At 42.6% G+C, this 17,279-nt stretch overlaps 1 protein-coding gene across 3 annotated transcripts in view; it reads left to right on the forward strand.

Moving 5' to 3' along the window:
• The first annotated feature begins 11,639 nt into the window (after positions 1-11,639).
• LOC121576393 (ras association domain-containing protein 8-like) overlaps positions 11,640-17,279 on the forward strand; it is a 66,583-nt gene continuing 60,943 nt past the window's right edge. The window contains exons 1-2 of one of the 3 annotated variants that reach the window (XM_045223435.1): positions 11,640-11,732; positions 15,243-15,285. The gene's annotated coding sequence lies outside the window, so the exon portion shown is untranslated. Of the gene's footprint in view, positions 11,733-15,164; positions 15,286-17,279 lie in introns of those variants that run through there. The other 2 variants (XM_045223436.1, XM_045223434.1) reach the window with 2 other exon arrangements.

Consider the following 17,279-nt stretch of genomic DNA (forward strand, 5'->3'; position numbering starts at 1 on the left):
TAAATGTCAGTTGGCTTTTCATAGCCGAGCATTCAGAGGTCGAGACAGCAGGTGCGGTAGAGAGAGAGTGTAGAAAACAGCAGGTCCTGTACAAGGTAGCACGTCCGGTGAACAGGTCAGGGTTCCCTAGCCGCAGGCAGAACAGTTGAAACTGGAGCAGCAGCACGACCAGGTGGACTGGGGACAGCAAGGAGTCATCAGGACAGGTAGTCCTGAGGCATGATCCTAGGGCTCAGGTCCTACGGGAGGGAGAGAGAGAGAATTAGAGGGAGCATACTTCAATTCACACAGGACACCAGATAAGACAGGATAATTACACCAGATATAACAGACTGACCCTAGCCCCCCGGCACATGGACTATTGCAGCATAGATACTGGAGACTGAGACAGGGGTGGGTCGGGGGACACTGTGGCCCCCGGACAGGGCCAACCAGGCAGGATATAACCCCACCCACTTTGCCAAAGCACAGCCCCCACACCACTAGAGGGATATCAACAGACCACCAACTTACTACCCTGAGACAAGGCTGAGTATAGGCCACAAAGATCTCCTCCACTGCACGAGCCCGAGGGGGCGCAAAACTGGACAGGAAGATCACGTCTGTGACTCAACACACTCAAGTGACATACCCCTCCTAGGGACGGCATGGAAGAGCACTAGTAATCCAGTGACTCAGCCCCCGTAATAGGGTCAGAGGCAGAGAATCCCAGTGGAGAGAGGGGAGCCGGCCAGACAGAGACAGCAAGGGCGGTTCGTCGCTCCAGTGCCTTGCCGTTCACCTTCGCACCCCTGGGCCAGACTACACTCAATCATAGGACCTACTGAAGAGATGAGTCTTCAGTAATTACTTAAAGGTCGAAACAGAGTCTGCGTCTCTCACATGGATAGGCAGACCATTCCATAAAAATTGAGCTCTATAGGAGAAAGCTCTGTCTCCAGCTGTTTGCTTAGAAATTCTAGGGGACAATAAGGAGGCCTGCGTCTTGTGACTGTAGCGTACGTGTAGGTATATACGGCAGGACCAAATCAGAGAGATAGGTAGGAGCAAGCCCATGTAATACTTTGTAGGTTAGCAGTAAAACCTTGAAATCAGCCCTAGCCTTAACAGGAAGCCAAGAGGCTAGCACTGGAGTAATATTATCACATTTTTGGGTTCTGGTCAGGATTCTAGCAGCCGTGTTTAGCACTAAGTTTATTTAGTGCTTTATCCGGGAAGCCGGAGAGTAGAGCATTGCAGTAGTCTAATCTAGAAGTGACAAAAGCATGGATGAGCTTTTCTGCATCATTTTTGGACAAAAGGTTTCTGATTTTTGCAATGTTTACGAAGATTGAAAAAAGATGTCCATTAAATATTCTTGATATGTTTGTCAAAAGAGAGATCAGGGTCCAGAGTAACGCCGAGGTCCTTCACAGTTTTATTTGAGACGACTGTACCATCAAGATTAATTGTCAGATCCAACAGCAGATCTCTTTGTTTCTTGGGACCTAGAACTAGCATCTCTGTTTTGTCCGAGTTTAAAAGTAAAAAATATGCCGCCATGCACTTCCTTATGTCTGAAACACAGGCTTCCAGGGTAGGCAATTTTGGGGCTTCACCATGTTTCATCGAAATGTACAGCTGTGTGTTGTCCGCATAGCAGTGAAAGTTGACATTGTGTTTCTGAATGACATCACCAAGAGGTAGAATATATAGTGAAAATAATTGATTTGTCAGAGGACAAACCATCCACAGAGATGAACTGATATCTTTCCGACAGATAAGATCTAAACCAGGCAAGAACTTGTCAGTGTAGACCAATTAGGGTTTCTAATCTCTCCAAAATAATGTGGTGATCGATGGTGTCAAAAGCAGCACTAAGGTCTAGGAGCACGAGGACAGATGCAGAGCCTTGGTCTGACGCCATTAAAAGGTCATTTACCACCTTCACATTTTAGTAGACGCTCTTATCCAGAGCGACTTACAGTTAGTGAGTGCATACATTTTCATACTGGCCCCCTGTGGGAAACAAACCCACAACCCTTGCATTGCAAGCGCCATGCTCTACCAACTGAGCTACAGGGACTGCACTGAGACGAGTGCAGTCTCAGTGCTATGATGGGGTGTAAACCCAGACTGAAGCATTTTGTAGACATTATTTGTCTTCAGGAAGGCAGTGAGTTGCTGCGCAACAGCTTTTTCAAAAAGTATTGAGAGGAATGGGAGATTCTATATAGGCCGATAGTTTTTTTTACATTTTCCGGGTCAAGGTTTGGCTTTTTCAAGAGGGGCTTTATTGCTGCCACTTTTAGTGAGTTTGGTACACATCCGGTGGATAGGGAGACATGTATTATGTTCAACATAGGAAGGCCAAGCACAGGAAGTAGCTCTTTCAGTAGTTTAGTTGGAATAGGGTCCAGTATGCAGCTTGACGGTTTAGAGGCCATGACTATTTTCATGAATGTGTCGAGATATAGGATTAAAAAACTTGTGCGTCTCCATTGATCCTAGGTCCTGGCAGTTCTGTGCAGACTCAGGACAGCTGAGCTTTGGAGAAATACGCAGATTCAAAAGAGGAGTCCGCAATTTGCTTTCTAATGATCAAGATCTTTTCATCGAAGAAGTTCATGAATTTATCACTGCTGAAGTGAAAGCTATCCTCTCTTGTTGAATGCTGCTTTGTAGTTAGCTTTGCGACAGTATCAAAAAGAAGTATTGGATTGTTCTTATTCTCCTCAATTAGGTTGGAAAAATAGGATGATCGAGCAGCAGTGTGGGATCTTCGATATTGCACGGTACTGTCTTTCCAAGCTAGACGGAAGACTTCCAGTTTGGTGGAGCGCCATTTCCGTTACAATTTTCTGTAAGCTTGCTTTAGGGCTTGGGTATTTTCTGTATACCAGGGAGCAAATTTCTTGTGACAAATGTTTTTTGTTTTTAGGGGTGTGACTGCATCTAGGGTATTACGCAAGGTTAAATTTAGATCCTCAGTTAGGTGGTTAACCGATTTTTGTACTCCGACGTCCTTGGGTAAGTGGAGGGAGTCTGGAAGGGTATCTAGGAATCTTTGGGTTGTCCGAGAATTTATAAGCATGGCTTTTGATGGTCCTGGGTTGGGGTCTGAGCAGATTATTTGTTGCGATTGCAAACGTAATAAGATGGTGGTCCGATAGTTCAGGATTATGAGGAAAAACATTTAGATCAACAATATTTATTCCACGGGACTAACTAGATCCAGGGTATGACTGTGGCAATGAGTAGGTCCGGAGATCCACTGAGTCGATGATGGCTCCCGATAGCCTTTTGGAGTGGGTCTGTGGACTTTTCCATGTGAATATTAAAGTCACCAAAAATTTGAATATTATCTGCCATGACTACAAGGTCCGATAGGAATTCCGGGAACTCAGTGAGGAACGCTGTATATGGCCCTGAATGCCTGTAAACAGTAGTTATAAAAAGTGATTGAGTAGGCTTTCCCTACTCTGTGTTGGTGTGGCAATATTGTGCCAATTGGGGGCGCCACAACACTCACTGCTGCCACTACCCTCTTGTGAACACACTACAGCCATGAAACTATTCAAGACCCACATTCTACTCTCCACTTGGGGCAGGATCAAAGAGAGTATAATAGCCAGGGGTGCTACTTTCACTGTGGAAATTTGCATTTTTGTCCCCCACAATTTTATAATTGGTATGTGATACAAAATGGAAACGGTGTGCTTTAGGACCATGCAGACGCCTCTGAGCGGTTGGGTAGGCTGTTTGGAGTGTTTATCCGACTGGATTAAAAAAGTAATAATAATAATATCCCCCCCCCACTTCTAAAACCAAAGTTGCGCCCCCGATAATAGCAAAAGTAATTAAGACATCGCATGGAGTTTTCTAAATGAAATAGTGTGTGTGCCTATAATCAGACTGTGTCTGAGTGCTTTAGGCTAGTACTAACCCTACTGGAGTTTTTTCAGAATATTTGGAAAAAGTTAGTTGGCCGGTGTTCCTGCTTGGAGAAATACCCATAAGCTGCTGGATCAGGACCAGTGCTATTGTGAAGCTTACAATGGAAAGGTCAGGACCAGAGAGAGGAAAACTGATCCTAAATCAAGGGTAGAAAGTAAGATGAGTGCTGTTTGTTTTGACTGGAGAAACTGTGTGACACCCTCCTCTTCACGTGGCGTCCCATGTCGACAACAGGTGAACAATTTTAACCAAGCTGACATTTTTGAACAAGCCCAATCCTGTTCCGGGAGACCGGGAATCCACACACATACACACTCACACAAAGTGAGGGAAAGATTCCACTTTACATGTCTGTCAGTTCTGCTTCACTGCTGTCTCCGGCAACAGGACACAAATAAAGGAGCCATAGAATAACAAAACATGGTCTGTCATCACAACCACAGACTACTGTTTGATTACTCACTACCATAGAAGACTTGTGTGGGATTCATGGATACACAGTAAAGACTGTACGAAGGTGTGTGTTTCAACCATGAGACTGTCCTTACATAACACGAAGAAGCTGTTTGTTTGACTTGCCTGAATGACCTGATGCGTTTTGCTGCCATCCTATCTGAGGCCATCTGTGCAGCCGTTTTCCCATCACGCACCTGTGCTCTGACCAGCCATGTCTCACATGATTTGTATAGCTGGCACCCTGTTGGGCCTTCTCAACCGCAATGCCTACTTACTGCTCATCTCATTTAACCAGAGAATTTAATTCTGTGAGGTTAACACTCTTGGCAAAAGGGCAATCATCCACACTGCAGAGAGAGAGAGAGAGAGAGAGAGAGAGAGAGAGAGAGAGAGAGAGAGAGAGAGAGAAGGAGAGAGAGAGAGAGAGAGAGAGAGAGAGAGAGAGAGAGAGAGAGAGAGAGAGAGAGAGAGAGAGAGAGAGAGAGAGAGAGAGAGAGAGAGAGAGAGAGAGAGAGAGAGAGAGAGAGAGAGAGAGAGAGAGAGAGAGAGAGAGAGAGAGAGAGAGAGAGAGAGAGAGAGAGAGAGAGAGAGAGAGAGAGAGAGAGAGAGAGAGAGAGAGAGAGAGAGAGAGAGAGAGAGAGAGAGAGAGAGAGAGAGAGAGAGAGAGGAGAGGAGAGGGGGGGGGGGGGAGAGAGAGGAGAGAGAGAGAGAGAGAGAGAGAGAGAGAGGAGAGAGAGAAGAGAGAGAGAGAGAGAGAGAGAGAGAGAGAGAGAGAGAGAGAGAGAGAGAGAGAGAGAGAGAGAGAGAGAGAGAGAGAGACTCAGTCAGGGGTCCAGGTAGTAGCCTCATTTAACAGGTTTGTAATTTCACTGTGGAAAGACAGACTCCCAGCTGGTGGTGACTGACTGGAATCTGGATTGTAGAGAGCTTGGCCCTGCTCACCAGTCATTAGTATTTAACAAACCAGGTGCGCTGTAAATGTAGCCTGCAAGTTGTATACCTACTCTCCCACCATTACTCCACACACTGAAGTCTACCAGCGTTATCATAACACTGGAAAAGACCTTCACCAGTATACAAGGCTGCTATTTGTAACCAGCTGACCACTACATAAAGATGACAGACAACATAGTAAAGGGCCTGGTAACAGACTGTAAGTCAGGGTGTGGGTACATTGGTTGGACCCTTCTGCCCCTGGGTTACTGTGAATGGAACACTATCATTACAACCTTGTTGTTGGGAGATGATTGACTGTTGGTAATGACAGCAGGTGGAAGGAAGATGCTTTTACTCTGATATCAAATTAAAAAGACAATTATACCACCACACCACTCCTCCCCAAATCTGCCTCTTGATTCCCAAGAGATAGCTTTCAACAGAACATTGATTCTCTTTAGAGGGTGGAGGAAGGGTGTTTAGGCTCAAGTCAAATTAAAAAAGTAAACAGTACTAATTATAATGTCACCTGTTTACCAAACATCTGAAATGCAAACAAGATGTCCAAGTGCTTGAATGTTTATCGTATCATTCAAAGATTTATATTCTTTCTTAGAAGTAAACAATCTTATAGGAGTCTCTGAGAGGAGATGGGGACACCCCATTCCTAGCTTCAGTGGACCTGCGGCATGCAAACATTAACCAGCGTTCTTACACTGACAACATACTTATAGTGAAGGCCACAAATAGAAATGTATAAAGACATGGGATGAATAACTGAACACAGAATACTCAATAACAGAATATCTATGGGCCCATACAAGTATGGTACTAAGGGGTAACTAGCCCCCCCTCGGAACAATGTCTAATTGGTAACACAAAAAAGCAACATTTTGAGAAAAAGATTGTATATGGATGAAGGTCATGCTTAGGCGAATAAACTATAAAGGGAAATAAATGGCTACAGTTTAAATTTTTTTAGTTATTTCATGAAATGTTTTTTTTAAAGTACTGGGGTAACTTGCCCCCCTCCCCGGTAGAATTTTATGCATAGGGTTTCACACAAGTGTGTTCAAATCCATTTAATCAGTTTTATTTAGAAATTCTTTAGTAAGTAATACTTAAAAGCCAAGTCTAGTTGTCTTATTTTAATTATTTAAATACAATGGGGGGTGCTGTTGCACATGTCACCATTAATACACTATGAGGAGATTCGATGTAAAGTCCCTCTTTTTAACTCACATCATGCACATACATTTTCTTTGTTCTTTCTTTGTTGTTCCTTTTCCATACAATCAATTATGTACAATTTCACTAAATATTATTTGAATAATGCAAGATTTTAAATCCCAGCAGTCTTTAAAATGACATTCAGGGGCGAAAGGTTTTCAATAGTTGTTTTTAATTCATTAAAATAAATATTAATTGGAATATAATATTGGAATAGAATATAACTAATAACATTGGAATATAACATTTAATAACAATAACTTAACTCATTAACTCAGTGTAACATTGATGTGGCAACTCTCTTATGCTCTGCTATTGCATGATTGTAATTTGTACACAAATAAAGCTATCCCCAGTCAAATTGGAGCACAACTGATGAGCCCACCTCCTGCACTGCTCACACCTAATCCAGTCCCCACCTGTGACTGAAAACAGGGGGAGAGATGTCAATTGAAAAGCTGTCTCTTAAAAACGTATCTAGCTATATGACATAAAATGCTGTGTAAAATAGCTAAAAGGCTATAAAGTAACATTAACTGTAACGCTATCAGTCACTAGTGAAAACATTTACAACTGCAATTAAGTTACGTTATACTTTTAATGTATTTTACCTCAGACGATCTGGTAGTAAGGTTGCTAGCTAACACTCCTAGAAGCTTATGCGAACTAGCTAGATGGCTAGCATTTACTGCTAGTGAAGTTAGCATAAACTAGCGCTAAATGGGCTAGTCATTGTCTAAATGACAGGTAGAAACACATTCATAACCATAAAGGGGTAACTAGCCTCCAGAGGCCCAACACACTCATCCAACATATTACTACCTTTACTCAAAAATTATTGACATTTTTCTCTCTGAACAAGTGGATTATTTATCTTAAGGCTTTCCTACCTGTACTGTATAATGAAACAATTATAAATCTAACTTCATTGGAATATATCAACAACTTTTTCAAAATTTCAAAAAATTAGATCAACTTACCACAAAATAGTTTTTTGTTGAAATATCTCCAAACGTTGTGTTGACACAGAGGAAATATTTTGTTGAGCAAGAGCAGTGGCAGCCAGGGAAAGTGTAGAGAAAATAATTTGGTGACATCTTGTGTCAACACAACATACATACTAGCTATAAATATGGACTCAGAAATAATTGGGTTTGGATGTGATTTACAATCTTGTCAGGTAGGTTTCAGTTACAATCACAATCCGACAGCCTCAATCATATGAGGCAGGAGAAGAGGCGATATAACAACTACAGTATATGAGTTACAATATAAGTTAACAAGGCAGCATGCACAAATTCGCATTCTGCGCCTGATGCCAAGCAAGAAACATGTAATTATATAACAGACATGCACTCTCTGACATAAACAACTTTGTCAAGTGTGTGCAATTAAAACATAATTATTAGAGGAGCTGCCTGCCCTGGTCTGTTACTTTAGGTGGAGGCATGTCAGTTTTCCATTATCGGAATGATAACAAAGCTCAACTGGGTCCAGTATTGGAACATCCTATGGGTTCAGATATGTACAGTATGGAACAGAATCCTGCCCACAGCAGTGTTCATTTTGGCACTCTTTTTTAGATTGAGTCTACTCTTAGTAAATTTGAATAAATATAATGATATTTTTTTGTCATTTGAATAATGATTTAGTCTAGTTATTGTCAAAATGACAAAAACAGTGGGCCATTTTAGTCAACTAAATGCCCTTTCATTTTAGCCACATCACACATTTTGTATTGCCTCATTAACCTATAGTAAACATAAATCATTGACTTCAATGTGCAGAAACATACATAGCCTTGTCCTACCAACATATTTTTCTGCATAACATCCTACTCTCTTCCCAACAGCAGAAATATGACAAACATACATGTAAGAATATACGCTGAGTGTACAAAACATTAAGATGACCTTCCTAAAATTGCGTTGCACCCCCACCTCTCCTTTTGCCCTCAGAACAGCCTCAATCTGTCGGGGCATGGACTCTTCAAGGTGTCGAAAGCGTTCCACAGGGATGCTGGCCCATGTTGACTCCAATGCTTCCCACAATTGTGTCAAGTTGGCTGGATGTCCTTTGGGTGGTGGACCATTCTTGATACACACGAGAAACTGCTGAACATGAAAAACACAGGAGGGTTGCAGTTCTTGACACACTCAAACTGGTGTGCCTGGCACTTACTACCATACCCCGTTAAAAGGCACTTAAATCCTTTGTGTTGCCCATTCACCCTCTGAATGGCACACATACACAATCCATGTCTCAATTGTCTCCTCCCCTTCATCTACATTGATTGAAGTGGATTTAACAAGTGACATCAATAAGGGAACATATCTTTCACCTGTATTCACCTGGTCAGTCTATGTCATGAAAAGAGCAGGTGTTCATAATGTTTTGTACACTCAGTGTATAACAATTATCTACATAGATAGATATTGCACATTACATACAAAACAAACAGACACACACAAGCGCAGAGCGCGAGAGAGAGAGAGTAGCACAATCACCAGATGTTACCGCAAAGTATTGGCAAAGTAGTATGGGTTACACCTCCATCACTCGGTAACGTCATTGCCATTGTTATAAACGTTCCACAGATGCCGCAGCCACATTGATGTCCAAAAGTAGAACGGGGGCTAATGACTTAGAACGGGGGGCTAATGACTGTTTCGCCCAGTAATGTAATCAAGTCACTAAACCTCAAGTTCGAAACAAGTCCCAATTCCCCTGTGCTCGACTCCGAGTCCAAGTCCGAGACATCAATGGTCGAGTCACGAGTCCCTATGGCTAAAGTCAGAGTCCCCGTGCTCGAGTCCTGGTCTAAGTGCGTAAGTATGAGTCATTGGGTCCAGATGAACCCAAAATGAAATTATTTACCCAGTCAGATATTGTGTAGTGTCAAGAGGGATTTAGTCAATTGTTTGCTATCCATTTTCCTTTCTGTGCCACCAAATGTTTGCATATAGGCTACTGGTAATGCTACCTGGGCGACGTTCAGAGAGGCATGTTTGTTCTACATAGCATATTTCTATATTAACTTTCCAAAACGTTGCGTCCTGCTGAACGTGCCCCAGGTTGTTTGCTATAGCTAGCTAATAAGGTAACATGACTGAACAAGGTGGATCCTAAACAAATGGTTAACGGTCCAGTCCGCAAGTAGCCTAGTTTTATAACGGCCTGCGATATGCTTTATGAATGTAAAGATGAGAGAAAATAAAAGGGTTTTACATTTGAACACATCTGTAGCCTGAACAAATGCAGAATGGTATTAAATGCCTGTAAGCTTGGGGAGGACAATTATTTCACAGATTTAATAATGTAACCTAATATTAGGCCTACTGTTTATTTCTCACACTTGCCAGCTACTCCTTGACATCCCGCGAGCTACCAGAGATGCAGTTTTCTGATAAGGTGTAACCTTTGGTAGGCTGATGGAAGGCTACTCAGAGTCAGAGTCTGCACTACAGCAAAGCCTAATCTAATCAGACATGCCTGTGCTCATCATGATTCTTAAAGGCAAAGTGAAGTTATACAATGAATTTGCTCATGGTGCACGCCGCGCAAATGATATGTAACAACACAATTGGACCAATACCGTCGGCCATGAAACAACGATTCAAATGTAATGACAGCACAACAACATAGGATTTTGCACCCTTTGCAGGTGCCTTTTCATTTTAAACACCAGTGGTGCAACTACTGCTTTTTAACAGCACTGAACCAAAACAGCGGCATGCTGGAGCAAAGCAAAACTGGTCAAAACCATTCCTCTTGCGAGGATGGGGGGAGGGGGTGCAAAATGCAATCTGTTAATTATTATATGCTATATAAAATAGACACATATTTTAATACAGACAAGCTCAAAACATTACTAATAATTTTAAAATGACAAATTACCCAATTGATCATGATAATTTTCTGTTAAAAAAGGTGGGGGTGCAAAAACATTACGTTTGCACCCCTATTTTGAAAGTGGGGTTAAAGCTGCTCCATTTGCTCCATTGCTCAGGCACCTATGCAAGCAAGGAAGGTGTTTTGAATTCCATTCTCTCTGTGGCACCATCTCTGGTCCATGTAGGCCTAACTCATGTGGGCCTCTGCACTAATCTTTGCTGTAACAATCTAAGTGCATGCTTTGCCTATGCGTTAAAAACTGTGATCAAGAACATGTTCATTGATGTAGCCAACAAGCCAATGCATGTGTAGCTTAGCGTAGTGCTAGTACTGCTAGAGCTGGCGGCTAGGGTTTAATATTTGCAAAAGTTTAGCAAAATTGGATTACAACAAGTGTAGGCTATTACAAGTTGCTACAATTTGATATCACAGACAACTCACTGAAGCATTGTACAACTTTCAGTTTGTCATTGTGAAAAAACTTTTTTGTTGTTGCTTTTATAAAAGTAACCTACATCGAACTGATTTGTTGTCACGTTAGTTGTTGTTAGCACCATAGATAATATTTAAGTGATAATGCCCGAGGGTTTGGAGGATATATTGGCATTGGTGTTGTTAGGCCCAAGACGAAGTCGAGGTATCTATGTAGGTATCATACAGGTATTATACAGCATCTATGGTTAGCTCAACCTCTAAGTGTGGGCCTACACGGAATCTGATTATGTTGGGTATGTGAAGTGTTTTTCCAAGGCCGTTTACTGTTGCTATGAGCGACGATGCCTTTGGTTTCTTGGCGGGGGCAGAGCATAGAAATAAAAATGGTCGGGAGAAAGGGGTGAACCTGTTGCTAGGAGAAGTTCGTGGAACGCTGTTAAAGGCAGGGAGCTGATATGAGAACTATCCGTTGTTTTATAGTTCAATGGAAATATGGCAACTTTATGAGATCAAAATGCACTGAAATTCTCCAAGTAAAAACTTCAAAATCCAGCGTCTATTTCTTACTTTCAAGAAAAAGAATTAAACGGCATATGCCAGCCTGGACACGAGTCATCGTCATGAACTTTTTCTATGCATGTCGGCCAAATACTCCGGACACTACCCCTTTAAGATGTCAATCAGACTGTTGTTTACACAGTGGCCTGGGAACTGATGTCCAGTAGAAAGTAGCTGACAGGGACCATCGGGAGTAGATTCAACGGGACCATGCGCTCCATGGTAAAACAACTGCTGAAATAAGAGACGAAGATCTCTGTAGTTTGACCTCGAATTGCTATAATCCGGTAAGAGACAAAATTGGTAAAACACCTGCACAAGAAAAAAACACCTGTTAGCCAGCTACAATAATGTTAGCTAAGTAAGCCATGCTAGCCAACTTTATTTTGTGTGTATGTATTTGTTTTCAGTTTCTGATTGCCTCCTCCAATAACCATAATGTATCAAAAGAGGCACCTGCAAGCAATTGTTCTTCCATTTAAATATTTGCACGAGTATGTAAATATCAGGTTCATATTTGCATGTGTGCATCCCCCCCTGTGCATAAGACCTGTGCATAAGCTTTCATTTGTAGGCTAGGTTGTAGCAACCTCATGATGGGTATAGGGCAACTTCGAGTATCATGTAGTAGCCAAAACCTATCGAATGAGCTGGGTGAATGGAATATGAATGACAGTCATCCAATATGCTGTAATAGACATAAGGCCATGTTCCCCCCCAAAATCGTCCTCCCTAATCTTAAACGGCACCGACCGCCACTGTTACTGTGAAATGCCAGTAAAGTATTTCAGCATTAAATTAGTTGGCGCTCTGTTTGTATCATATACTTTTTGTTAATAAATGTTGTAACAGAAGATACGCCTCTGCTCTGCTTGTATTTGTTGTACTTGCTTACATTGTACCATGAAATAGGACCTTGCAAGACATCCAGTTTATGGTATTTTGAGGACAGGTAATAGTATGTACTGTGCTGTAATGCTCTATAGTGACTGCATTGTCTGTTTGGTTTGTGTGCGGTGGGATGCCTCCAGCATCACTAATGGCATTAGGATCCCCTTCGCTACTCTCTCTGCTATAGGTGCTGATGTAGGCAATATACAGAGATGAGAGAGAGAATAGGCTGATATCCCATCCCCCTGATCTGTATACTAGTCCTTCCATTCTGCTCCTCCTCAACTCCTAATAAGTGGTGGAAGTAACAGTTTCCTTCTGCAATCTAAAAACTGCAGTGCAAAATGAGCCACATTTGCATCTTTCTATTTCTTTGGGAGCTGCACTTCAGTGAAACGCAAAAACATAGTTTGGTATGATCATGGTGTATTTTCCCATGATATGAATACATTCCCTCCCCCGGTGTCTATTGGGTCTTATCATATTGTTGTAATGAAACAAAAGATGTGTATCTAATTGTGTGTCTGCCCCCTCCTTGCCCTCCTCCTCCTTCCCCTCCCTGAAATCCCCCCCATACTGAATCATCCCATCCTGCTGCTTCTCCATTGGAAAACAAAAAGGCTTGTGTACCAGCTGGAGAAAGCACTTTACACACATCAACCACACACACATCACTCATCCTTACACACTGTTAGCTGTGGGGTAGACAGAGTGCATTTCGTTCATGGGCATGACCCCAAGTAAACTACGTACTCCCACATCAGTCCACTCTCAAACACTATGATGTCATTGTTGACCAGTCACCCAGTAGGGGAAAGATCCATAGAGGCACTCCCTGTTCCCTTCACCCCAACTAGGCTACTCACTGGGTGCATCTCAATACACTCTCTTCCTCTGTCCCAGTCAGAATAGTTTGAAGTGTTTGTGTACTTAAACCTGCCTGTACTCCTGCAACAGCCTAATCAGAGCTGTGACTCACATGTTCTCCTCTGATTGAAAGGCCCATAAAAACAGACCTTAGGCTACTTGTGGTTCCTCCTGTCAGCTCCAGGTTATCTCTACAGTCAGTCAGTCACTGTTATACCGGAACACAGTATTTACAGAACGTGCTGCTCACTGCTCAAACACAATGCCTCATTGTTCAGTCTCTGATTATGGGGATCTATGATTTTGAAATGACTGTCATACTAGGATGTTATAAAGCTACTTTTGTTTGGCTACAGTAGGCTATATCCATTCAAAGAGCATGTCAGATCCATAGCTATTAGGCTACCCTCGATTACTATTAGGCTACAGTGCAATAGGTCATTCATTTTTCATTTTGGGGATAAATCTAATTTTCAAATAGGCTAGGTGATGTATGCCTGCTGCTGTATCTATGTAGCCTAAATATCTATGCTAGATTGAGATCTATGGTACAGCTATTACTAAAACCCTCATGCAGGGCTATCGCAGAGCAGTTAATTCCCAGTCAGAACTCCCCATTACCCACTTCAAATAAATAAATCCTAGCCATTTAGACCTGTCTGTTCTCTCTATGGTGTGAGAGCATTTACAGAGAGAGCATTTACTGATGAAGGAAGGTAATTTAGTGAAACAGATCATGTGCTCAAGTATTGCTGACAATGTGAGGGATGTGTGAATGCAAATATACAGCTATCTTTTCTGTTTAGCCCATCTACATGTATGTGTTTCACTCTCCCTAGTCCCTACACATTAGCTGTTGTTGGGAAATCAGGGCTATTCTGCACAGCACTTTTACAGCACTTCTGAAGTTAGTCACATTCTTATCAAATCACACGGTACACCAGCCACCTGTGACAGTGTTATCATCAGCAGACCAGTTGACAGCACCAGAATGGTGTCAACAACAGATAATAATGTGGAAGTTCAGCTGTTTCCGAACGTAGGACCAACTGAAGCTGTAGCACTTATCATCAGGCTCACACGGTGGTGTAGACTAGAGAGAGCATTGGTTCCTCTCAGCCGTGGGAAATACAGGGAGGATATGGGACTGTTATCCTTAACCACTGATACAGGGTCAGATATTTTCCCATTCTCCTAGTAGTTAGGCCTAAGGTTAGGATTGGGGTAATGGGGTATGCTGGCCCTAGATCTGTGGTTAAGGGCAACTTGTGCCTCGAGCACAGTGAGGCTGTGGGGGTGTTAGCAGGTCAAAGGGCGTGATGGCGGGCAGGGAGTTAAAGTTGAGCTGGACTAGAATACGGACAATGGGGACAGTTCTTGGTCTGGTGGTCTCTTCACTGCCCCGACCCCCTTTGTCACTCACTGACTTCCATTCCATCCCCTTTCTTTCTCTCTGTTTCTCTCTGTCTGTTTTTCGATCATTCTCTCTCTTCCTCTGTCTCTCTCTTCCTCTGTCTCTCTCTTCCTATGTCTCTCTCTTCCTATGTCTCTATCTTCCTCTGTCTCTCTCTTCCTCTGTCTCTCTCTTCCTCTGTCTCTCTCTTCCTCTGTCTCTCTCTTCCTATGTCTCTCTCTTCCTCTGTCTCTCTCTTCCTCTGTCTCTCTCTTCCTCTGTCTCTCTCTTCCTCTGTCTCTCTCTTCCTATGTCTTTTCCATAAAATCTTCCCTGTCTCTTTTCTTATTCGCTCTCTCTCTCTCCCTGTGTTTTTTTTGTGCTGAGGGAACGGCAGTCCTGCAGTCATGTGACTTTTTTGTCTCAACACAATCGCCAGTGTTTGTCATTGGTCGATTTCTTTGAAAAAGTATTGGTCTCCAGGGCGACAGAGAATGGCGGCACCACTTCACTTTTTTCTCCTGCCCCCACCCCTTCCCTCCACATCGCGCTGAGTGTGTGGGGCTCTTATTCACTCCACTGGATCAGGGAGCAGTGTAACACACACTCTCACTGTGTGTTTCTCTCTCTTGCTCTTCTTTCACAGCACCACAGAGACCCAGACAAATGGTTGGAGTCTACTAAAGAAAGTGAGTAGTTGTTGGGTTTTTGTCCCCTGTTTTGGAAGTTTGTTCTGGCTCTTTTTCTGTTGGCTGTCTTTGTCAAACTGTTGCTTTCAGAGTGTTTGAAATAATGTGAAGTAATAGACGTTGATGTTGTTCTAAGGCAGATTGTAACAAAAAACGAATTATGAAATCAGTCTGCAATTTAACTTTTTGTTCGCTTATGTGTCATTCACATTGTCTTATGGCAACTGACTGATGAAAAATGCTCTTACCAGTAGCCTATCTATTAAAGACATTACCATGGTAATGACAAGAGCAGAGCAATCACTTGAGTGTCTAAAGGTGAATGCAGGTCTAACACTGGCACAAATGTCTTGTCTTCATATCAGGTGAGGGTACATTTATCAAAGCTCTCATGTAGCCTATCTACGGTCTGAACATCTTTTAGGAGTCATAGATCTTTTGTTGTTATTGTTGCATGCTGACTATTAATTAAGATGAGTATGATTCATTTTCTGGCTAGATTGGTGGTGGATTTCCCTTCCATGGGAAATTAAATTGACAGTAATTTTAGTGTAATGCTGCGTTAGCCCTAAACATGGACCTTACAGTTGTCTTCATTTCAGTGAAAGTCTATGGAAAGAATTTGTGTTCAAACTGATGCCGTGACAATTGTGTCTGTGGTCTCAAGATTTGTGTTCTTTAAACCATTTGGTCGTATTGGTTGTGTAGTAGAGAAAGCTGCTATCTTGAGACTGCAGCTGTGAGCTGTCTTGTGTTTCTCTGGCCTTGTCCCGACACAGACAATCTTTGGGCTGTGTCTGTGAATTAGGCTACTTTGTCACATTTTGGCATGGCAACTGCTTTCAAGTGTTGTCCTCTTTTGGCTGCCCTGCTCCTGCTCCACCAACCAGGTGGCTTGCCTTGTGTTTGGTAACCGTGACAACGCCAGAAGCAGAGCTCTCGGCCACTCCCACAGGTGCACTCTTGTCTGTCTGATGGCCTGAGGATCTCCTGTTACACACACACACACACACACACACACACACACACACACACACACACACTGCTCGATCGACCTGCCTGTCCTGTGATACTTGACCTGCGCAGATCAGTCAGTTACCAGTTCCTACACAATAGAGCAGACATACCAGGTTCATTTCAGCATCTCTTTAGTCAGGGGAGACCAGTCCTGTGAGAGGTTATCGCTCATACTCAGAGCTGGGTTGCTGATAAGAGAGCCTGTATTATTTGCCTGTGTCTTGTGTGAAAAAGATACAGGATGAATGGGAAGGCTAATGTACGGGAGGCAGACTGGCTGGACCTAGACAGGGAGTTTGGGAAACAGCTGTTCTGTTACAAGTGAATAATTGTTTACAGTGAGGGAAAAAAGTATTTGATCCCCTGCTGATTTTGTACGTTTGCCCACTGACAAAGAAATGATCAGTCTATAATTTTAATGGTAGGTTTATTTGAACAGTGAGAGACAGAATAACAACAACAAAATCCAGAAAAATGCATGTCAAAAATGTTATAAATTGATTTGCATTTTAATGAGGGAAATAAGTATTTGACCCCCTCTCAATCAGAAAGATTTCTGGCTCCCAGGTGTATTTTATACAGGTAACAAGCTGAGATTAGGAGCACACTCTTAAAGGGAGTGCTCCTAATCTCAGTTTGTTACCTGTATAAAAGACACCTGTCCACAGAATCAATCAATCAATCAGATTCCAAACGCTCCACCATGGCCAAGACCAAAGAGCTCTCCAAGGATGTCAGGGACAAGATTGTAGACCTACACAAGACTGGAATGGGCTACAAGACCATCGCCAAGCAGTTTGGTGAGAAGGTGACAACAGTTGGTGCGATTATACGCAAATGGAAGAAACACAAAAGAATGTCAATCTCCCTCGGCCTGGGGCTCCATGCAAGATCTCACCTCGTGGAGTTGCAATGATCATGAGAACAGTGAGGAATCAGCCCAGAACTACACGGGAGGATCTTGTCAATGATCTCAA

The sequence above is a fragment of the Coregonus clupeaformis genome, chromosome 11 (genome assembly GCF_020615455.1).
Source record: "Coregonus clupeaformis isolate EN_2021a chromosome 11, ASM2061545v1, whole genome shotgun sequence".
NCBI lineage: Eukaryota > Metazoa > Chordata > Actinopteri > Salmoniformes > Salmonidae > Coregonus > Coregonus clupeaformis.